Consider the following 24,854-nt stretch of genomic DNA (forward strand, 5'->3'; position numbering starts at 1 on the left):
GTGGACTGAGAGGGACCCTGGGATTGGGGGTGGGGGTGCCTTGAGAAAGCTGCTCTGGGGGTGTGGACCAGAGAGGACCCTTTCTGGATTCCTGAGGACCAAGGTGGAAGGAGCCGAGTGGACAGACTCCAGCGCCCTGGACACAAAACCTTGAGTGATGACTTCAGAGTGGGGATGGCGTGGGGGTGACGAACCTCGTGGATGGCTCCCAGGTGTAGGGGACACTGGGGAGGGCCAAGTTTCGGGACAGCAGAGTGCTGGATTCATCATGTGCTGAATTAGAAGTGACTGGTATCCAAGGGGGGAGGTCCCAGAGACAGTTGCCTTGAACTTGGGATTGAGTCCACAGAGGCCAGATGCAGTCGCCACTGGAGATGGCGTGAGAAGGAGAAACGGGAGAAACGATGCAGTGAGGTGAAACCCCAGGTTCTGGGGATGGTAACTCACCAGAGCCTGGAGGACGGCATCCCAGGGCAGTTGGTCCCGAAGAGCCCATCGGCATCGACGTGACTGGAGGCGGGGTGGAGTGGCCGGGTGGATGTGACCAGGGATTGGGTGGGTATGGCCGGTGGGTGTGGCCAGAGGCCGGGTGGGTGTGGCCACGTGGATGTGACCAGGGATTGGGTGGGTGTGACCGGTGGGTGTGGCCAGAGGTCGGTGGGTGTGGCCAGGAGGCAGGACAGGTTCCAGCTCCGAGGGTGCTCTTTGAGGGCTTCTACCTGGGATGCGGTAGACCCGGGTTCAATCCCTGGGTTGGGAAGATCCCCTGGAGAAGGAAATGGCAACGCATTCCAGTACTCTTGCCTAGAAAATTCCATGGATGGAGGAGCCTGGTGGGCTACAGTCCATGGGGTCACAAAGAGTCAGACACGCCTGAGCAACGTCACTTTACTTCACTTTACCCGGGTCCGAAAGCCACTGGGCAGCTCAACAGAGGTGGGTCTCCGCAGGTCCGGACCCCTCAGAGGAGGAGGCTGCCTCCCTTGAAGATGCACATGCGGTCCTCGTCCTCATCCCACCTGCCCCGAGAGGCTGTCTCCAAAGCCCCCATCAAATCCGGGTCTCTAACGGCCTGGCCCCCTCCCTTCTCCTGTATCCCTGCTCCAGGCACTCGGACCGATGGCTGCCCCCCCACCCCAACCAGCTATCCCCCAAGCGCCAAGCACACCCACTCCTCAGGTTCTCTACTCAGGCAGGCCCCTCCCCCAGGACACGCTTCTCCCAGGGCCTGCCATGGCTCCCTGGTGTCTCCTTCGGATCCCCCACAACTTGCAGCCCTCCGCCTCAACCCCTTCGAACAATGGGGTACCCACTCCAGTTTTCATCCCCTCTCTCTCTAGACCTAAGCCCAGGAAAACAAGAACTCGGCTCCTTCCTGCATCTTGATTGTGGAGCAACAGCGACTGGGACCTAGTGGGTGCTCAGTGAATGCTGGCGGAATAAACAGAATGCGGACCCAGGAGGGAAACAGATGGAGAGGGAAGAAAGCCAGAGAGAAAGGAGCCCAGGAGGTTTTCGGCTCTCCTGGAGAGTGGTGAGTAACCTTCTGTTCTAACTTACAGGCTTCAGCATTTCCCAAAATTTCCACAGTGAACCAGCATTTTCTTTTTTTTCCAGCTGTGTTGCATGGAATGCAGCATCTTAGTCCCCAGACCAGAGATCGAACCCATGTTCCCTGCTTTGGGAGTGTGGAGTCTTAACCACTGGACCATCAGGGAAGTCCTTGAATGGGCATTTCTGCTGGAGTCAAAAAAACAACGATACACATAACAAGTTATCAGGAAAGAGGTAGGGGGCTCAGATCAGCTTCAGGTAGCTGAAGCAGATGCCCACTACTCACCTGTGATCAGGTGCAACAAGGGCCCCCATTCATTCCTCCCAGGAGCTGGGGAGGGTGCCCTGGAGGCTGACCAGGAGTCCGCAGGACAGTCAAACACCTGCAGGCAAGGGGAGGTGTAGGCTGGGCCCCCACACGACGCCCTCTCACCTGGGAAAGTTAAAGCTGGCTGGTCGCCTCCCCAGAGTGCTCCAGTATTCAGTTGGTATTTAACACACAGCCAACAAAAGTGATTGAAAAGTCATGTTTTTTTGACTCCAACAGAAATGCCTGTTGTTGTTGCTGTGAAGGTGTGTATGTGTCACACACATACACACACCAACTTCTTATCTCCTGGTTGCCCAGGGGCTAGCATGATGTCTGCTTCGGGGTAGGGGGGTGCAGAAAGCAATGTTGAGTATAGCAATTAAGATTATGAACCCTAGGCCCATACTGTCTGCAGGTAATGTCCAGCTCTGTCATGTCTGGGGACATCCCCTAACCGTCCAAGCCCTTCTTTTATTACTATTGTTTATTTACTTTGGCTGTGCTGGCTACCTGTTGCTTTGCACAGGCTTTCTCTGGTTGCCAAGAGCAGGGGGCTGCCCTTCCCTGCGATGCTCCAGCTTCTCGTTGCAGCGCCTTCTCTCGTTGCAGAGCACAGGCTCCAGGCACAAGGGCTTCAGTAGTTGCAGCGTGTGGGCTCAGTAGTTGTGACCTAGGAGCTTAGTTGCTTTGCCACGCATGGAGTCTTCCTGGACCAGGGATCAAACTGATGCCCCCTGCGTTGGCAGATAGGTCCTTATCTATTGCACCACCAGAAAAGTCTCAAGCCTTCTTTGCTTTAGATGGGAATCAGCCCCTAGGCCTCTCAGAGTTTAAAAATTCTAAAAATTAGGGATTCTAAAATTACGGTTCGAGGGTTTGGCACGGTGCTGGCATTGGGTAAGCACTCAGTGTGCTAGCTGTTGATATTCTCAGTCAAGTTCTAGAATACAGCGAATGGTATTGGATTAAGCACTGACCATCTCTTCCACCAAACTCCACCTTCTCGGGGCTTGTGTGGCTTCACATTTTGGCTCAGCCAGTTGGGGAGTCAATGAGGATAACCTGTGTCCTGCGGAAGGACATCTGACAGGCTGAGACAGCTGTGACAAGTTAATGAATTCTGCCGCGGCTACCCAAGGCGGACGGCGGGCCCACGCAGCCCGCCTGTCTGTGCACTGACCTTTAAAGGTGAGCTTTTAATACTCGCCGATCATTCATGTTCTGATCGAATGTTCGGAAGATGAAACCTGTCTCAGAGAAGACTGATCACTCATTCCCTTCCGCCCCCACACCAAAACACTCCCACTCTTTTCTAAATCATAATAAAACTTTGCAGAACTGTTTGGTTCTCTCACCAGCCCTAAACTCTGAAAATTAAGGCGCATTCTGACATCCCTGCTGCGAAGTGCCAGCCTGGCTGGGCTCCACCACCCACCAGGGCCCACACCAGCCACCATCCTGGGGAAGGGAGGCTCCAGCTCTCTCTCTCTCTCCATGCATAGTGTTTGGTTGCTCAGTCGTGCCCAACTCTCTTCGACCCCATGGACCGTAGCCCACCAGGCTCCTCTGCCCATGGGATTCTCCAGGCAAGAATACTGGAGTGGGTTGCCACGCCCTTCCCGAGGGGATCTTCCCAACAGAGGAGTCGAACCTGGGTCTCCTGCCTTGCAGGCCGATCCTTTACCATCTGAGCCACCGTACATAGCTCCTACTATAATCCCTTAATCATCTTCTTCTCATTCAATTTCCCATTTATCTATTAGACAAACATTCAGCTTGTTCACCTCAATCCAGATGTCTTTGGCTACAAGGGACAGAAATACCCTGTTTCAAGCTTCTGTGAAGAGAACTCAAATTATTTCTGATAACAATCCAGAGGCCCATCGGGTTTCAGGGTGGGCTGACTCAGCAGCTCAGTGCTGTCCTCAGAGACCCAGGTTCTATCCCTCTCTCTGTTCTGCGATCCCATCTGTCCACCTCAGCGCTGATTTTGTCTGCCAACTGGAACCAAGATGGCAGTTGCCACAGGAACCAAGGTGGTTCCTTTCTTTCAGCAACTCCTCTTCTCAGGGGGACAATCTAGGCTAGATTCAATCTAGCCTAACTTCCTAATGCAGTTATTATCACTCTGGCTCCTAAGATTGTATGTATAGCCCCTCCTCCAAAGAGCACCCTAATGGCTACACCCATTGGCAGGACCCTGGCCGTCCCATTAATGAATGGGCCAGATTGTGACTTTAGTCATCCCTGTGTATCAGTGAAATCTTTTGTTTTGCAAATGTATGGAAATATTTATTGTTCTTTTGGATTCGCTTTTATTTTTCACAATTTTTCATTCTGTCATTGGAGGTCTGTAGGGTTTTTTTGTTTATCCTGATGGTGATGAATCTTGGGGTTCATCGAGAGAAGCATGACTGGCTTCTCCAATTTTCCCGCTCAAGACTTTGTTTTTCATTTACTTTTTTAAATTGATTTTTACAATGAGCCAAAGTCTGATCCTTAGTGAAGTTTCATAATGAATTGTTACTTGGTTTTAGATGTTAAGAAACAATGCTTACATGTTTAAAAAATAATAATTTAACATACTTTAAGCAAACCAATTCATTGGAAAGGACTGTGAGCCATTATAACACCAGGAAATCTAGCTTTTCAAATGTCTTTTATTATACATAAAGTAGGTACATAGGTAATAGTCATATTTTGTGAATTTCTCAGAAATTTAATCCTTGAATTAAATTTGTTAAACACATCAACATTTTACTGCATTCTATTTTGTTTATCCCTAGCTTATGATTATTTTAATTTTTATTTTTTTAAACATTTAATGATGCAGAAAACGAAAACCGTTTTTCTTAAAACCCATGAAAAATTGATCTTTAGAAGCTGCAAAGGCCTTGGGTCTCCTTAAGCATTTCATATCTACATGGTTGTACTTGCAGGTATTTATATTCCCTCCATAATTGACAAGTTTTTAATTAAAGCTGGAAAGTTATCACAGTCACAAGACAAGTAGTTATTCCCCCCAAAAGTCTAAGTCGTTAATTAGGCAACATAATGAGAATTGTTGCACATTGGGATTCGTGTGGCCTGACAATTATCCCCCCGTCGGCCTAAATGTCTTATTTGGCCGCAAGAATTATCCAGCGAGGAAACGAGCCAAGCAGACCTCGCCAGCACCTCACCACGCACCAAGCGTGTTGGGCACGAAAAAAGCACTGACCTTTTATCAGCATCCGCAAGCTCAAATTAAGGAACAAAGTTCTCTGCCGGGATCGATTGCCCCGGTATCCGACGGAGCCCAAGGAGCCGGTTACAAGGTCGAGCAATTAAGAGCTAAAGCCGAAATGACTCACATAATTGCAGAATCGCTCATTTTAACAGCCTGATTGGAAATTGTCAACACTGTGTCCGAGACTAATGAAGCACAGGAAATGGAAAAGGTGACATTTTCAGATAATGTTATTAGTAAACGGATTGACGACGTGTCAGAAGACAAAGACAACTCTGATCCAAGGGGTTATTAAGTCCAAAAAAAGTTTTCATTGCTGATTGATGAATCTGTATATTAATGCATCACTAATTGGACTCAGTTAATGGTGTTAATTGGAATCCCTGAAGGAAACAGTCTGGGAGACACGGTTGGCTCTTGAAAATAGTCCCCAAACAAATTACTGGGAATGAAGCATTGCAACTGGCAAATTAATACTTGGAGATGGAAAGTGCATTCCAGAGGCCCGCTGTGTCCCGTACAGACGTGCTGGACCGATGAAAGGTACCACAGCTCCACATCAAGAGTGTGTTCTGGAAAACCCTGGGATTCAAGTCGTGCACAGCATTCTTCACAGCCTCTTGTATCCAAAGTTTGTATGCAGATGTGACTTCCATATTAAAAGACACGATCAAATGGGGGACTCTAATACAATCGCAGCTGTGACAGGACTGTCTGTTTCAAAGTTACGTGGCGGGAAGAAATGGCAGCAGAATACAGGCTTGACGGTTCCACACTGGAGCGGCTGTCCAAAGAATGAGATTTGTCAAGAGTTGAAGAGCTGAGAGAGGAAATGGGGGTGGAAAAGTGTAAATGACTCACTTAGCGGATCCCACTTGGCTTCAAAAAAATGGTGTACTTAACGTGACAGCGTGGACACCTGAATGAACTTAATGGGAAATTACAGGGATTATCAGGCTGAGCCGTCCTTCAACCATCCAGGCTGTGAAAAGCAGATTCAAATCGGCAAGAACCCAGGGAATAGCATGCTCTCAAGCCCTTCTGGGAGAATCTACTAGAAGGCTGGTGGCGAGCGTTGTGTTTGAGCTTTGTGCTAAGTTATTTCAGCAGTGTCCAACTCTTTTGCAACCCCATGGACTGTAGCCCACCAGGCTCCTCTGTCCATGAGGTTCTCCAGGCAAGAATACTGGAGTGGGTTGCCATGCCCTCCTCCAGGGGATCTTCCCAGCCCAGGGATCCAACCCGAGACTCATGTCTCCTGCATGGCAAGCGGGGTTCTTGCCTGGAGAATCCCAGGGACGGCGGAGCCTGGTGGGCTGCCGTCTACGGGATCACACAGTCGGACACGACTGAAGTGACTTAGCAGTAGCAGCAGCAGCAGCCACCTGGGAAGCCCAGTGGCAAGCATTAGATACGTTTGACTACAGATCTGAGACTAATACAAAGACAGAGATCAGAGAGGAAACAAAATACACATGTTCTGACAAAATAGAAAAAAAATGCAACTAAAAGTGGGAAGAGAAGGGAGGGAGGAAGGCGGACACAGAATAAACGCACTGATTGCCACATAAATAATAGATGGGAGACACCGAATGTCACTTAACGCTGACAAAGCAAACAATATCAGTTTGCACCGCTTGAAATGACCAATATCTAACCATTGCTGACCTGTAGAAATGCCAGTTCAGTAACGACCCCAGCTAATTAGACATTGTAAATGATACTAGAATAAAAATAGCCAATCAAACCAAAGCATAGACTTCCCTAACTTGCAAAAGAAATGCAAAAACAAAAATATGCTGTGATGAGGCTAAACCCTGAAAGACATTATGCAGAGTGAAATGAGGCAGAGAGAAAAGGACGCGTTCTGTGTGATTTCCCGTATAAGAGGTACTGAGATTAGTCAGAGTCACAGAGAGAACGTCCACGAGAGGCCAGCAGGGGCTGGAGGACGCGGTGGGGGGTGTTGTTTAATGGTTATTGCTTTCTGTTTGGGGTAATGAAAAGGTTTGGAAATAGAGGCTATGGTTGCACAATATTAGAAGTGTACTTCATGCCACTGAATTATACACTTTAAAATGGTTACAATGATAAATTGTGTAGTGTAAATATTTACCATAAGTTTTAAAAATGAATAATGTAATACACCAAGAACCATTGAAATGCACAGTTTAAATGGATAAAGTGTTCGGCATGTGAAATAGATCTCAATAAAGCTGATTACAAAAAGAAAAAAAAATACGCATAAAGAAAGGTGCACCTTAAAAAACAGGAACAGAGAAAACAGAACACATAGAGAGACACGGAATAAATGTAATCCCATGTATACTTAGACATCACCCACAGCAACAGGGCAAAGCGGACAGCAGCCCGGCTTAGCAGTGAGCGCGAACAGGCGTAAGTCACCTCCTAAAAGAAAAGATTTCCAATCCGCTCGCAGGCCGGGTGGTTTAGAAAGACTGGAAATCCCAGGACCAGCGAATGGAAACAATGAACAAGCAGGGGTTCGATTCTGATGTTAGACAAGGTAGGATTCAGGCCAAAAAGTATTAAATGGGACAAAGGGGGTATGTTATTAGGCCTGAGGGGACTTAATAGGAATGCCTATGCAACAAATAACACAGCAACCACCTTCCTAGAGAGAAGGCTACAGGAGAGGGGAGGGAAAACGGGCAGAGCCACAGCACTCACAGGCAACTAAACACACTGCCCTCGGTCCAGCAAACAGCAGCTGCAGCAGCAGCAAGAGAGCCAGGGATGCCGCAAGGAAACAGCGACGTTGTCAGTAAGACAAGGGAGCCCTTATGGCTTTGTATGAAATGTACATCACAGTAAAAGAGAATATACCTTCTTCTCCAACATACAAGGAACGATCACCAAAATGCACACACACAACACTTTTCATAATGTAGAACCCACACCACTGAACTTCATTGAATATAAGGCATTATATAAGGTGGAAATTAAAAACACGTTCAAAATTTTTTTTTTCTGCGTGGAAATTCAAAATTCCTCTCAGACAACACTCAGGTGAAAGGTAAAATACAAACTAAAATTGCAGGATTGCTTTAAAAATAATGACAGCTCATCTTTCGGGTGCTTTAAAGACAGAGAAAATTCATGACTTCAAATACTTATATCAAGCAATCTACAGACAATGTGATATCCCTATCAAATTAGCTATGGCATTTTTTCAGAACTAGAACAAATAATCCAAAATTTTATATGGAACCATAAAAGGACTGGAATGGCCAAAGCAATCCAGGGATGGGCGGAGGGGGCGGACCAGAAAGCAGGAGGCACACCCCTCCACCTCAGACTTCAGGCAATACTACAGATCTATAGCAATCAAAACAATGTGATATCGGCACAGAAACAGACATGCATATCACTGGAACCGAGCGAAGAGTCCAGAAATAAACGCACACACCTGTGGACAGTGACTGCAGCCATGAAATTAAAATACGCTTGCTCCTGGGAAGAAAAGCAATGACAGACCTAGGCAGCACATTAAAAAGCAGAGACATCACTTTGCCTACAAAGGTCCTTATAGTCAAAGCTATGGTTTTTCCAGTAGTCATGTACAGATGTGAGAGGTGGACAATAAAAAAGGCTTAGTGCCAAAGAATTGATGCCTTCGAACTGTGGTGCTGGAGAAGGCTCTTGAGAGTCCCTTGGACTGCAAGGAGATCAAACTGGTCAATCCTGGAGGAAATCAACCCTGAATATTCACTGGAAGGACTGATGCTGCAGCAGAAGCCCCAATCCTTTGGCCACCTGATGCGAAGAGCTGTCTCATCGGAAAAGACCCTGATGCTGGGAAAGATCGAAGGCAGGAGGCGAAGGGGACAACAGAGATGAGATGGTTGGATGTCATCATTACCTCAGTGGACATGAATTTGAGCAAGCTGCAGGAGATGGTGAAGGACAGGGAAGCCTGGCATGCTACAGTCGATGGAGTCACAAAGAGTCAGACACAACTGAGCGACTGAACACCACCACCTATGGTCAATTAATCTTTGGCCAAAAGGCAAGAATGTAAAATGGGAAAAGTCTCTTCAGCAAATGGGGCTGGGAAAGTTGGACATGAGTGTGCAAGCTGAGTTGCTTCAGTCATGTCCAACTCTTTTGCAACACTATGGACTGTATCCTACCAGGCTCCTCTGTCCATGGGATTCTCCAGGCAAGCATACTGGAGTGGGTTGTCATGCCCTCCTCCAGGGGATCTTCCCAACCCAGGGATCAAACCCACATCTTATGTCTCCTGCATTGGCAAGTGGGTTCTTTATGACTAGAGACACCTGGAAAAGTTGGACAGCCGCATGTAAATCGATGTTAGAACACATCCTCACACTAAGCACAAAAATAAACTCAAAATCACTTAAAGACTTAAATATGTCATGACATCTTAAAACTCCTAGAAGAGAGCATAGGCAAAATATTCTCTGGCATAAATCATAACAATATTTTTTTCGGTCAGTCTTCCAAGGTAACAGAAATAAACCAGAAATAAACAAAAGGGATCTAATCAAACTTACAATTTTTGCACAGCAAAGAAACTATTAAAAAAAAAAAAGACAGCCTATGGAATGGGGACAATATTTGCAAATGATGCAATTAACAAGGCTTAATCTCCAAAATATACAAGTAGCTCAGACAACTCAACAGCAACAAAAAACAACCCAATGGAAAACTGGGCAGGCCTTAATAAACATTTCTCCAAAGAAGACACACAGATGGCCAGTAGGCATATGAAAAGATGCTCAACATCACTGATTATTAGAGAAATGCAAAGCAAAACTACAAAGAGGTGTCACCTCACACCAGTCAGAACGGCCATCATTAAAAGATGCATAGATAACAAATGAGAGAGGGCGTGGAGAAAAGGGAGCCCCCCTGCGCAGTCTGCAGGGATGTAAGCTGGTGCAGCCACTGTGGAAAGTAGTATGGAGGGTCCTCAGAAAACTAAGCATAGAATTACCACACGGTCCTACAATCTGCTCCTGGGCCTGAATCCAGACGAAACCATAGTTCAAAAGGACACACACACCTCTGAGTTTCAGTTCAGTCGCTCAGCCGTGTCCGACTCTGCGACCCCATGAATCGCAGCATGCCAGGCCTCCCTGTGCATCACCAACTCCCGGAGTTCACTCAGACTCACGTCCATTATAGCAGGACTATTCACAATAGCCAAACATGGGAACAATCTAAAGGTCCAGCAACAGATGAACAGATAAAGACAACGTGGTACGTAAACACAGTGGAGCACTACTCAGTCATAAAAAAGAATGAAATCCTGCCATTTGTAGCCACATGGATGCCACTAGAGGTGATCGTACTAAGTGAAGTCAGAAAGAGAAAAACAAATACCATATGGTATCACTTATGTGGATTCTAAAATATGGCACAAATGAATCTATCTACAGAACAGACTGAAGGCAAAAGGAGAAGCGGGTGGCAGAGGATGAGACGGTTACGTGGCATCCCTGACACAATGGACATGAATCTGAGCAAACGCTGGGAGCTAGTGAAGGACAGGGAAGCTGGTTGTGCTGCAGTCCGTGCGGTCGCAAAGATTCGGACACGACTGAGCAACTGAACAGCAACACAGAGAACAGACCTGTGGTTGCCAAGGGAGACGGGAGGGAGAGGGATGGACTGGGAGTGTGGGGTTAGTAGATGCAAGCTATTCCATTTAGAATGGATAAACAGCAAGGGCCTCCTGCGTAGGAACTATATCCAAACTCCTGGAATAAGCCATAATGGAAAAGAATATAAAGAAAGAACGTATGCGTGTGTATAACGGAATCACTTTGTTGCACGGCAGTAATTACCACAACATTGCAAATCAACAATACTTCAATTTAAAAAAAGCAAACACTTGAATCAATAAAAATGAAATAATGAATATAAGTGAGCCACATTCCCAACCCAAAACTAGAAGATGAACAACAAAGGAAATCTAAAGAATGCACAATAAAAAAAATAATGACGCTAAAAAAGCAGCGATGAATGAGGTAGTGGGGATGGGAGTGACGCAGCCACGTTAGGAAAATACTCTGGTAACTTCTCAAAAATGTTAAACCCAAAGTTACCATTTGAGCAATTCCACTCCTAGGACTCTACCCAAGAGAAATGAAAACATATGTCCACATAGAAACTTGGGCATGAATGTTCACAGCAACATTATTATAACAGCCAAAAGGTAAAATAAAAGAACCAAATGCCCATCAGCTGGTGAATAGATAAACTAAATATGGATTATCCATACAGTGAAATATTATTTGGCTACAAAAAGGAACAAAGAAAGTATTGATGCATGCCACCGCTTGGATGAACCTCAAAAAACATTATGCCAGTGAAAGAAGGCAGAAACTAAAGGTCACATGCTATCTGACTCCTTTTATATCCGAAATAAGCAAATGCATAGAGACGAAAAGCTGACCGTAGCAGCAGGGAAGAATGAGAAATAATTACTTAAGGGGTGGTGAAAATTTTTTTGAAACTAGAGAGAGAAGTGATTACACAACATTGTGAACACCAAATCTTACTAAATTGTACATTTTTAAATTGTTCACTGTACACCGTGTGACTTACACCTCAATTTTTAAAAAAAGAAATTCATGAGATGAAAAATAGTAGCCATGGGGCTACCTAATAAATCAAAATCTGATCTTTTGAAAACAATTACAAAAGAGAAAAGTGTTTAGTTATCAAGAAAAGTATGGATTGGGAGTTCCCTGGCGGTCCAGTGCTTAAGTCTCTGTGCTTCCACCACAGGGGGGCACAAGTTTGATCCCTGGAAGCAGAACTATAAGGTCCCGCGTGCTGTGCGATGTGGCCATGGATAAAAGAAACGGTAAGAAGGTAATACATATTGCAACATAGGAGTTTCCAAAAAACCATAATCGACAACTTTGCACAACTCTGTGAAAATACATGTGAAAACTTAGATGAACTGATGAAATGGATACTTTTCTAGGAATGTACAATTTACCAAAATTTATCTCAGCAAAGACAGGAAGTTTAAACAGCCTAATTTCCCCCAAAGAAATAGAGAAAATTATGGAGATCTGCAAAAGAAATAGGAAGAAAAAAACAGAAACCAGTGAAATTGGTTAGCTATAAAAGTAGAAATCTTATATATATATATATATATACATATTTTTTTTAATGCTCAGATTTGCTCATAGTAAGGGAAAGTGAGCTAGAACGGGACTACTCTGAATATACCTTTTTAACTACTTTATCTTTTGAACCATGTTCATATATTATACATTCATCAGTTCAGTTCAGTCGCTGTTGCGTCTGACTCTGCAAGAATTTTATACATTCATAAAATTAATTAAATCAACACGATTTGAGAAATACCCTGAAATCAAGTACAAACAGAAACAAATACATATAACTATTATCCGTTTGATAACATAACCACATAGAGGGAAAAAAGGAATCATTCAAGTGCTTTTTGAACACATTGCTCTGTCTGGGTGAACACAGGAAGAACTAAAAGAGATTCTGAACTTTTCTGAAAAGTTTGTTATCAGTAGTGGATTTGAGGCTGCAATTCTTAAACTGTTTTCTGTGTATTGTAGGACTGAGCAGAAAGTAAGCATAGGGATGTCCCTGAAAACTAGGATTCCTCGTAGGAGAAAGGGGGTGCAAAATTGGAAGAGGGAAGGATGTTGGGGTGAAATGAGAAGTATTAACATGAACTCATTTTGAAATATTTGCTTTTTAGCTCTCTCCGTTGAGCTGGCCTAGAAGTTGGTAACAATCCTGGGGCAAGAAAAGTCAAAATTATTTGTGCCAGAAAAGAAGGAAGCAATCGAAACTGATGGTGGAGTGTCAGGATTTCACAAGAAACAGATAGAAGAGGCTCCCATCAGACAAATTTGGGGAGATTTTATCATCAGAGAGTATAATGCATTGAATTTTAGAAAGGAATTTTAACAGAGAAGGGATGATAGAAGGCCTTACTGAGCTAATCTCCTCGCTGATAACAGCTGAAAAAGGTGGATAAAATATGAAACAATCACGCGAAGGCACTGAACCACCGAGGCAGACAGAATTTGGAAAGTTATGCCCAGTGAGAGGAGAGAGAAGTCCGTGATGTGAATGCCACAAAAATTCCCCACTGTTTCCATAGGGGCATTTCTACTTCCCGACGCTGGGAACCCAAGTCCAGACACAAAGCACAAGACTTGTGAGTTGAGAACACAGAGGTCAGAGGCACATGTGACTGATGCCAAGTCACATAAGACGAGGGATGAGATTCTGAGGTGGAGAAGACCGTGAAGAAGTAAACATAATATCCTCTGTCCCGATTCCCCTCAAGTCACTGTCCCACTGTGACTGCGTAGGGTGAGACTCTAAGAAATCAGAGCAAACCCATCCCGGAGACTCAGGAGCTAAGCTGAGAAACACCAGCCGTGAACAACAGTGGAGACAGAAGTGGGAATTCACCCCCAGCAAGACTGAGGGGCTTGGGAAGACCCCCTGGGCTTTTAGATGAGACGGCAGAAAGACTACATCTTAGAGGTAAAGGAGTCAGGACCACATCCAGGGAGTACAGGCTGTATACCAGGAGTAAGAGGGAAATTAAAACAGGTCAACTCTACTAGAGCTTGATCTACCCAAAAGACTAATCAAAGCAAGTTCTTGAAACAGAAAGGGAATAAAAGAAGGAATCTTGGAACATCAGGAAGGTAAAGTAAACAGCATAAAGAGCAAAAAGTGAGTAACCACAACAGAGTCACCTTCTCGCTTGAGACTTCTAAACTATGTCTGATAGTAGAACCAAAAAGTATAACATTGCCTGATATGGATTTCTATGTGGGTAGAAGAAATATTTAAGACAATTCTGTTAAAAATGATGGAGGTAAAGAGACTCAAAGGGAGGAAGCTTTCTATGTTTCTCTCAAGCTGGCAGGATGCTGGTTCCAACAGGTCTTTGTGATGATGGAGCAGTTCTGTATCTTGACTGCAGGGGTGGTTACATGTATCTGCAGGTGTCAGAAAACGGCACGGAACTATCCATACACTTTGTACCAATGTCAGTGTCCTGATCTTGCACTAAAATTATATAAGATGTAACTGGGGAAACTGGATGAAGAGTACACAGGCTCTCTGTATGCTGTCTTTGCAACATCCAGTAAATCTATAATTATTTCAATATTTTTTAATTTTAATTTTTTATTTAAATTACAAAAATTTTTAATTTAAATTAAAATTTTTTTTAATTTTTTAAATTTAAAAATTTTTTAAGTTTTTTAATTTAAATTTAAAAATTTTTTTAATTTAAATTAAATTTAAATTAAAAAATTAAAATAAAAAATTTTAATTTTTTAAAGAAAAAGATCAAGGTAAACTGATGTTTTCAAATTGTGGTGCTGAAGAAGACGCTTAGACAAAGGACTGTTGCTGAAGAGTTCCTTGGACAGCAAGGAGATCGAACCAGTCAATCCCGGAGGAAACCAACCCTGAATATTCATTGGAAGGACTGATTCTGAAGCTGACATTCCAGTACTTTGGCCACCTGATGCAAAGAGCCGACTCATTGGAAAAGACCCTGATGCTGGGAAAGATTGAAGGCAGGAGGAGAAGGGGACGACAGAGGATGAGATGGTTGGATGGCATCATCGACTCAATGGACATGAGTTTGAGCAAGCTCCAAAGACAGTGAAGGACAGGGAAGCCTGGCGTGCTGCAGTCCATGGACTCGCAAAGAGTTAAACATGACTGAGCAACTGAACAACAAAGACGTTTTCCATTTTTAAAGAAACACAAGTTAAGAGCTTCTGTCACTAGCTGCCCAGCAATACAAGAACTAGGAAGCAAGATCTTTTTCTTTAAGACAAAGAGAAACAGCCCCAGATGGAAACACAGAATTACAGGAAAGAGTGAGGAACATACAAAAAGGTAAATAAGTGGTTAAAAATATATTTACATTATTTTTTGTGAATGCACGTTGACTGTTTAAAACAAAAATAATAATATGCTGTGAGGTTATGAAATAGAAGTAAAAAAAAAATGTGGGAACATTAAAATAAAGGACGGAGAGGATAAACAGAGCTAGACTTTTGTAAGGTTCTCACACTGCTTGGGAAGTGATAAATGTACTAGCTTAAGACAGACAGCAATAAGTCAGGAATTCATACTGAAATCTCCAGTCCATGGAAACCACTAAAATGATATTAAATTTTTTTTTAAATCATGACATTAAGATCTAAATAGATCAAATGTACAAACACCTGATTATTCATAAAATAAGAAAAATCGAGGAATAAGAAACAGACGGAACATGTAGAAACCATAGTAGGTTGATACACATAAACCCAGCGACACCAGTTCATTTTATTAAATGTTACGGAGCAAACACTCCAGTTAAAAGACAGAAACGGTAGGCTGGCTGAACACCAAGACCCGTCTGTGTGCTGTTCACCAAATGCCCACTCTGCATGTCAGGATAACGGAGGGACAGGGAAAGGTTGGAAGTGAGAGGATGAGAGGCGCTGTACCGAGTCGTCACTAACCGGAAGAAAGCCGGAAGGACCGTCGCTAAACAGAGCAATGGACATTTTAAGGCCGGAAGTATTCCTAGAAATGAAGAGGGATAATCCGTAATGATTAAAGTGTTCATTCAACAGGAAAACCTAAAAAATCCTAAATGTGTATGGACCTAATAATACAGCTTCAAAATATACAGAGCAAAAGTTGGCAGGAATAAAAAGATAAATGAGCATCTGCAAACTTAGGTGAAGATTTTACCACTCCTCTCACAGAAACTGACAGAACAAGTGGAGAAAAAAATAAGTGTATAGGAGAACAACATGATGAATAACCTAACTGCCACATACACACCACCACTTCCAGAAACTTCCAAGTACATGTTCTTGTTAAAGGCGCATGGAATATTTATCGAATGCTCCACATTTTGGGCCACAATCAAATCTAAACAAGTTTCAAGTGATTAAAATAATGTTATACAAAATAAATAAATAAATAATGTTATACAAAGTATGCTACCTGATCAGAGTAAATTAAACTAGATAAAAATGACAGTAATATAACTAAAAACCACCAAATGTTTGGAAATTAAACAATGCATTTCTAAATAACCTGTGGATCAAAGAATAAATCACTATGAAAAATAGAAAATAGTTTGAACTGAACAATAATAATAGTGCAAGTACAAAACCTTTGAAATTCAGCTAAACCAGGGCTTAGAGGCTTTCAATGTATATATTAGAAAAGATAACAGATTGAAAATCAATGATCTAATCCTCCCAAAAATAATATCAAATTAAATCAAGAAAGTAAAAAATAATTAAATTCCAAAAGTAAAAGTTGAGAGCAAAAAATATAAAACAGACACATAGAAGAAAAAAAAGCAAAGCTAAAAATTGCTCCCTTGTAAACGTTGAAAACTTAACTGCCGCCGCCACTGCTGCTGCTGCTGCTAAGTCGCTTCGCCCTTAGCAAACCTGAGTTTCAGAAAGAAAGAAGACACAAATAATGAATTGAAAAAATGAAAAGAGGGACACCAGTGTAGGTGTCCACATTAAATAGATAATAATAAAACATTGGAAACAACTTTATGCAAATATACTTGAAATTTTAGATTAAATGAGTATAATGACATAATTTGAAAAACAACATGAAAAATGGTCCAAGAAGAAATGCAGTTTGTACCTATTAAATAAACTGCATCCATAATTAAAAAACAAACCTTCCCACAGAGAACACTCCAGTCAAAAGATTCCACTCCAGAATTCTCCAAAATGTTTAAGGAAGAAAAACACCAAAATTGCACAAACTTTTTAACAGAGAAAGAAGGAGTATTTCCTGGTTCATTTCTGAGGCAGGATAACTTTTTTAGCAATCTGAGAGGGACATTCAAAATGAAAAATTACAGGTCAATGCCTCCCATGAATATACATTAAAAATCCTAAAAGAAATACTAGCAACTCAAAAAAAAAAAAAAAGGATTAAAAAAAATAATAATAATACATCAAGACCAATTGAGGTATCTCCAAAATTGCAAAGTTGGTTTAACATTCGAAAACTAAGCAATGTAACACAATTCATTGCATTAACAGAAAAAGTAGAGAACTAAATAATCATCTCAATAGAAACACAAAAGAATTTGATAAAATCAAATCCCTCTTTGTAATAAAAAAAAAATCTCAATAAACTAGGAAAACGAAAGAAACTCCTATCCTCAACCTGATACTGTGTCTAAAAAAATGAATAAAACTATAGCTAACATCACTCTTACTGGTAAAATACTAAATATTTACGCCCTGCTGCTGCTAAGTCGCTTCAGTCGTGTCCAACTCTGTGCGACCCCATAGATGGCAGCCCACCAGGCTCCCCCATCCCTGGGATTATCCAGTCAAGAACACTGGAGTGGGTTGCCATGTCCTTCTCCAATGCATGAAAGTGAAAAGTGAAAGTGAAGTCGCTCAGTCGTGTCCAACTCTTAGCGACCCCATGGACTGTAGACTACCAGGCTCCTCCGCCCATGGGATTTTTCAGGCAATAGTACTGGAGTGGGTTCCATTGCCTTCTCCAATTTTCCCCCTGTGGTTAGAAATCTGATGCAAATTACTCGTTGGAAAAGACCCTGATGCTGGGAAAGATTGAAGGCAGGAGGAGAAGGGGACGACAGAAGACGAGATGGCTGGTTGGCATCACCAGCTCAATGGATGTGAGTTTGAGTAAGCTCCAGGAGTTGGTGATGGACAGGGGAGCCTGGCGTGCTGCAGTCCATGGGGTCGCAGAGTCGGACACAACTGAGCGACTGAACTGAACTGATGCTTAGAAACAAGACCGGAACACTCACTACTGCTACTTCCACTCGGGGTCATTCTGGAAAGTGCAGACAGTTGGCCCTAGATGGGAGCTGGAGGCGCGTAGTGGGTTGAAGGACACCCAAGTGTTGTGTATGTAGCTCCAGCTCCCAAGCAGTCTGCCAAGCATGTGTACCAATAAGTAGATGAAAGATCTGGACAAGATGGCAGACCAAGCACATGGACTGGACACTGACAACACTGCACCAAAGCAGCGAAACACACAGCCTTCTCAAGCACACGCGGACCATTCTCCAGAATAGACAGACGAGTATTAGGTCATAAAACAAACCTCAATAAATCTCAAAAAATGAAATCATACAAAATAGGGCCTTGGACTGCACTGGAGTGACATTAGAAGCCAACCGAAGAAAGGAATTTGGGGAACTCACCCACACGTGGAAATTAAACAGCACACTCCTAAAGAATCAGTAAGTCACAGAAGAAATCACGGGAGAAATTCAAAAATACTCTGGGTTGAAAATGAAGACACCATGTACCCAAATGCATGGGGTGCCACTAACAGGGGGTGAGATTTGTAGCTACAAATCTGTGTTTGAAAAGAAGAAGGATGTCAAATAACCCTCTACCCTGACACACTGGAAAAGAAAAGCAAACCCAGCGTAGGACACGCAGAAAAAGAGAAAGGACAAAGACTACAGAAGCAATGAATGAAATAAAGAAGAGAAAAACAGAGCAAATCGACGAAACCAAATGGTGCTTCTTTGAAAAGATCAACCCAGTTGACAGACCTTTAGCCACAGTGACCAAAAAGAGAGAGAAGACTCAAATTACTCAAAAGTCAGAAATAAAAGAGAAGACATGACTGCAGGCACTACAGAAATAAAAAGGATTATAAAGGAATACTATGAACAATTGTATGCCATTAAATTAGACAAGTTAGGTTAAATGGAAATTTTTCTTAAAAGATTGCTACAGAAAAAAATTTTAAATCTGACTCTACCCCCAACAAGTTAAGAAGTTGCATTAGTAACCAAAAAAATCAAGAAAGACAAAGCCAGGTTTAGATTTCTTCACTGGTGAATTCTACCAAATATTAAAGGAAAAATTAATATCAATTCTTTACAAACTCTGCCAAAAAAGAGAGGAAGAGAGACCACTTCTGACTCATTCTATGAGGCTAGTATTACCCCATAACGTACTGAAATCAAAGACATCACAAGAAAACTACAGATCAATATCTCTTACGCATATACATGTAAAATATTGAATCCATCAATATAGAAAAAGGATTATATACCATAATCAAATTAAGTTTATCCCAGGAATACAGGTTGATTTAACATACAGAAATCAATACAACAAAACCACATCAATAGAATTTTTAAGACCACGTGATCATCTCAATAGACAGAATTCTCCAGGCAAAACTACTGGAGTGAGTTGCCATTTCCTACTCCAGGGAATCTTCCCAACCCAGGGATCGAATTCACGTCTCCTGCTTCTCCTGCATTGGCAGGCAGATTCTTTACCACTTGCGCCACCTGGGAAGCCTCCGTGTCTGTTTACACGCTCTTACCTTTCTGATTAAAGATAGAAGCTAAAATTATTGATGTGAGACCTCTCTTCGATCTTAATTTATATGTCTACAATGATCAGATTCCCCCGAAGCAGTGCTTTGATAGCATCACACAGATCTAATCTGTTTTCACAAGCATTCGGTTCCCAATACTTTCTAATTTCTGTTTTGATTTCTTCTTTATCGACAGATTATTTATAAGCCATTTCGCTTCTAATTATACAGGGATTTTTCAGAGATTTTTCTGTTACTGATTTCTAATTAAATTCCATTCTTATCAAAGAGCATATTTGATGACTTGAATCCTTTTTTAAAAAAAAAGATTGATTGATTTATTTTGGGCTTTGCTGGGTCTTCGATGCTGCGCGTGGGCTCTCTCTAGCTGTGGCAAGCGGTGGCTAGTCTTTCTTGCATTGTGGGGCTTCTTTTTGCAGTGGCTTCTCTTGTCGCAGAGCATGGCCTCTAGGCTCCCAGCCTTCAGTAGTTCTGGGGTTCAGTGACTGGCTGGCCGGCTCTAGGGCTCAGGCTCAGTAGCTGTGGTCACAGGCATGGTTGCTCCGCAGCATGTGGGATCTTCCCGGACCAGGGATGGTACCTGTGTCTCCTGCACTGGCAGGCGGAGTCTCAACTCCTGGACCGCCAGGAAAGCCCCTTGATGACTTGAATCCTTTTCAAATGTATTGAGATTTGTTTCGTGGCTCACAATGGGGTCAATCTCGGTAAACATTCAGTATGCCGTGAAAAGCATGTGAATTCTACTGTTGCTGGGTAGAGGGTTCAACAACTGTTACTTAGGTCAAGTTAATGGCTAGTCCTGTTCAAGCTTTCCACATCCATACTGATTTTCTGTCTAGTTGCTTTCACAAATTGTTGAGGAAGAGGTGCTGAAATCTGAGTTTCACTCTATTTCCTTTTGCAGTTCTATCAGATTTTGCTTCGTGCATTTCAGATCTCTGTTATTAGCTGCATAATTGCTTAGGATAATGTTCTGTTGATGAATTGAAACTTTCCTCATTACGAAATGACTTTCCTTATCTTTGGCAATACTCTTCACCCTAAAATCCACTTCGGGGCTCCTCCCGTGGCTTGACGGTAAAGAATCCACCTGCGATGCAGGACACAGCAGACGCAAGTTCGATCCCTGAGTCAGGAAGATGCTCTGGAGGAGGAATGACCACCTACTCCAGTACTCTTGCCTGGACAGTCCCACAGACAGAAGAGCCTGGTGGGCTACAGTCCATAGGGTCGCAAACAGTCAGACATGACTGAGCACACACACACTTTGGATACTTGGAAATCCACTTTGTCTTATATTAATTTAATGACTTCAGCTTTTTTGATTAGTGTTAGCATAAACATTGCATTCCATTCTTTTAATTTTCATCTCTTTGTGTCTCTGTATGTAAAATGGATTTCTTATGGACTGAAGATATAGTTGGTTCCTGCTTTTTATCCAGTCTGACGTCTCTTACTTTTTACGTGGGTGTTTGGGTCACTAACATTTCATATGATTAGAGTTTTGATTAGATTTAACCCTCTCTGTCCTCTGGGTTCTCTTTGTTCCTTCTGCTCTCTATTCTTCTTATCCTCTTCTGCTGCCTTCTTTTGGATTCTTGAGAATTTTTTCATAATTCCATTTTATCTCCTTTTTTGACTTATCGGTCTCCTTAGTATTTTGCGGTTGCTTTAAATGTTGTAGATACATCTTTAACTTACCACAATCTACCGGTAATGATATTCCATTTCGTGTATAAAATAAGAAACTTAACAATAGCATATTTCCATTTCTTTGTTCATGACGTTTGTGCTATTGTGGTCATACGTTTTCCTTTTATAAATGCATGAAACCAACAATACATGGTTATTATTTTTTAATTTAAATAGGTTTTAAAATCTTACACATTACCAGTGTAGTTACCATTTCAGACACTATTCATCCCTTTGGTAGGTTTGCATTTCTACCTGATACCATTTTACCTCTGACATTTCCTTTAACATTTTCTGTAATACAAATGTGCTGCTCATGAATTTTTTTTCGGCTTTTGTATTTCTGAAAAGGTCTTTATTTCATCCTCATTTGAAAAGATATTTTCCCTAGATATAGAATCCTAAGGGTTTTATTTTTTCATATCTAAAGATGTTGCTCCTGCACTATCTTCTTGCTTTGATTGCTTCTGATGAGAAATCTGCTCGTTTCTTAGCTTTGTTCCTCTGTACGTAAAATGTCTTTTCTCTGGCTGATTTTCTCTTTACCATTCATTTTGAGCAATTTAATTATGATGCGCTTCAAGATAGTCTTACTTCAGTTTCTTGTGCTGGAAGTTTGTCGAGCTTCGCAGGGGGGCTGTCAGGTTATAGTTTTCATCAAATTTGGAAATAATTTTAGTAATTATTTCTTTAGATATTTTTATATCTCCCCCTCCTCTCTTTCCAGGGTTCCAGTTAACCATATATTAAGCCACCTGAAATTGCCCTAAATCTCACAAAAGCTCTTTCCATTTGTAAATTCTCTTTTCTCTCTGTCTTTAAACCCCCTAATCATTTCTTCTGCAATGTCCAAACTGCTGCGGATACCATTCCGTGTATTTTTCATCTCACAGATTATTCCAGCTACAGAAGTCTGACTTGAGCCATTTTATATATTCTATGTCCGTACCTAACTTTTGAATATATGGATTACAGTTACAATAACTGCTTTAATATCTTTGTTAATTCTAACATCTGTCTCAGTTCTGGGTTGGTTTCAGTTGATTTATTTCTCTACCTTTTTGCCTGCTTGATAGTTTTTGCTTCAAAGACAAACATGGTGAATTTTACCTAGCTGGGTTTTGATATTTTTATGTTCCTGTGTTTGTTCTGGGATCCTGTTAAGGTCCTCAGAAATATTGTGATCTTTTTGGGTCTTTACTTTTTTCTTTTTTTAAGTTCGTCAACTCTAGTCTAAAAAGGGAGACCCTGGAGAGAGGAGGCCTTCTTTAATATATTTATTTTCTCTATTTATTGATGTAGCTGCACCAGGCCTTACTTGCAGCACTCAGGGTGGTCTCTCTTTAGGATTTTCAGTGGCAGCAGGCAAACTGGCTTTTTTTTTTTTTTAATTATTTGTTTTAATTTTCAGCATTTTTACCACGTGATGAAGCTCAATGAAGAAAGCATTGGTGCAGTTCTTACCACAGTAGACTGAAAAATTCTGGTTTTAGATGTCAACATAATGATGATATTCATTATCAAGCATTTGGCAGTTTAAATGAGCTCTAACTTTAGTTTTAAACCTCTCTGTTGGCTGGACCGTAACAGACTGTCAGTACCAGGAGGCTGTCTTGAAGACTCTTAGTTGCGGCATGCAGGATTCAGTTCCCTGACCAGGAATTGAACCCAGGTCCCTTGTGTTGGGAACACTGAGTCTTAGACACTGGATTGCCAGAGAAGTTTCTGGGTCTTCGTTTTAAAAGTCTATTAGGTAGACCAGAGCAGTGCTTGGTCTAGGATTAAATATTTCCCACTCCTGAGGCAAAATCCTGCTGTGAACTCTACCCAATGCCCCATGAATCTCAAGGTTTCCAGCGTGGCTAGTTGTAACAGCCTCCATCCCCAGCCATGTACAGTCACTGAGCACTGTAGCTTTCAGCGGCTCTTTTCCTAACTCAGGTGGCTTCCTGTGCGTCTGCTGATCACTGCTGAGCCTTAATACTCAAGGGGGACCCTAGGCAGATCTCACGGGGTCTGTCTCTGCAGCCCTCTCCTCCCGGGTCTTCTGTCCTGCAAACACTAGCTTCCCTGTCGTCCTCTGACCCTCGGCTCCATCTCAACTCAGGAGTCCACCACACTTCACCTCCAAAATTATCAAGGCAGCAAGCTGGGGCAGCAAGAGAGCTTAGCTCATTTATTCTTGTCACTCCTTTCTGCCTGATTCTCTGTGTCTTGAAAAACCATTGTTTCATCTATTTTGTCCTTTCTTTGGTTGATTCAGGTGATAGAGTATATCTGCTCCTTATTATTGGTTAGAAATAGAAGTCTCCATTCATATATAATGCAAATATTAATATATTGGGATTTAAATATACTTTAGTAATTACTGACATACCTCCGTTTAATAAGTTGTTTACACTTGGTCTATATTCCTCTTTCTCTCTTATACTAACTACTTTTGGATGAATCATTTTTTATTATTCCATTTTTTTTACTCTATGAACTTAGATATTATGCAGTCTTTTATATTCTTTCAGTAGTTACCCTAGAGATTAGAACATGCTTCCTGAACTTATCAAAGTCTCATATTAAATGCTGTTTTTATGAACAAGGCAAAAATCTAGGAACAGTTAACCCTGTCTACCCTCTCACAAATTCCAGGCCAGTGTTGCCATGTAGTTTCATTCTTTGCGTATTTTTAAGCCAACGAGATGTTACTGCTGACGATACCGTTAACGCTGATGGACACTTGCTCGCATAGCCACTGTTTGGCTGCTCTTTCCACCTTCCTGTTCCTCTAACCTTCCTTCTGAGTGTTTCCTTCTCCTGAAAAATAGCTTTCAGTATTTTCTTTACTGTGAATTCCATGCCAGACTCCCTCAGTTTGTCTCCCTGAATATATCTTTATTTTATCTTTAGTCTTCTTTTTTTTTTGGTAATCCCTGGTTGCTCGGATGGTAAAGAATCTGCCTGCAATGCAGTTGACTGGGGTTCAATCCCTGGGTCAGGAAGATCCCCCAGAGAAGGGAATGGCAATCCACTCCAGTATTCTTGCCTGGAGAACTCCATGGACAGAGGAGCCTGGCAGGCTAGAGTCTGCAAAGAGTCTGACACAACTGAGCAACTAACGTACACACACAGTTGATTTACAATATTGTGTTAGTCCCAGATTTTCTGTTAAAAATTAGCTTAAGGGAAAGGGGTGGGAGTCCAGGACCCACCAGAGATAGGGCTCTGGGACCTACCCCCTTGCTTTGGGTGGGAACAATGGTTTGGTGTAAGGGTAACCCAGAAGCATTCAGCCTTTTGGGGATGAGAAAGCAAAATTCACCTTTTCCTCTAGAACTGGATTTAAGCGACCAAAGAGTTCTAGCTCCCCCTGGTGCCCAGAAGAGGTAAAACAATTACAGAGAGGAAGACTTCCTCCCAAATGGCAACTGGCTCCAGTATTCTTGCCTGGAAAATTCCATGGACAGAGGAGCCTCGCAGGCTACAGTCCATGGGGCCGCAAAAAGTCCTACATGAGTGAGCACACACACACACACCCACACAGGCACCCACGCATGCGCCTACATATGGTAACTATTAGGTTGGTGCAAATATGATTGCGGTTCTGGGCCCTGAATTTTAAATCATTATGTGTGTGTGTATTAGCCGCTCAGTCATGTCGGACTCTTT

The sequence above is a fragment of the Bos indicus genome, chromosome 21 (genome assembly GCF_029378745.1).
Source record: "Bos indicus isolate NIAB-ARS_2022 breed Sahiwal x Tharparkar chromosome 21, NIAB-ARS_B.indTharparkar_mat_pri_1.0, whole genome shotgun sequence".
NCBI classification, from domain to species: domain Eukaryota; kingdom Metazoa; phylum Chordata; class Mammalia; order Artiodactyla; family Bovidae; genus Bos; species Bos indicus.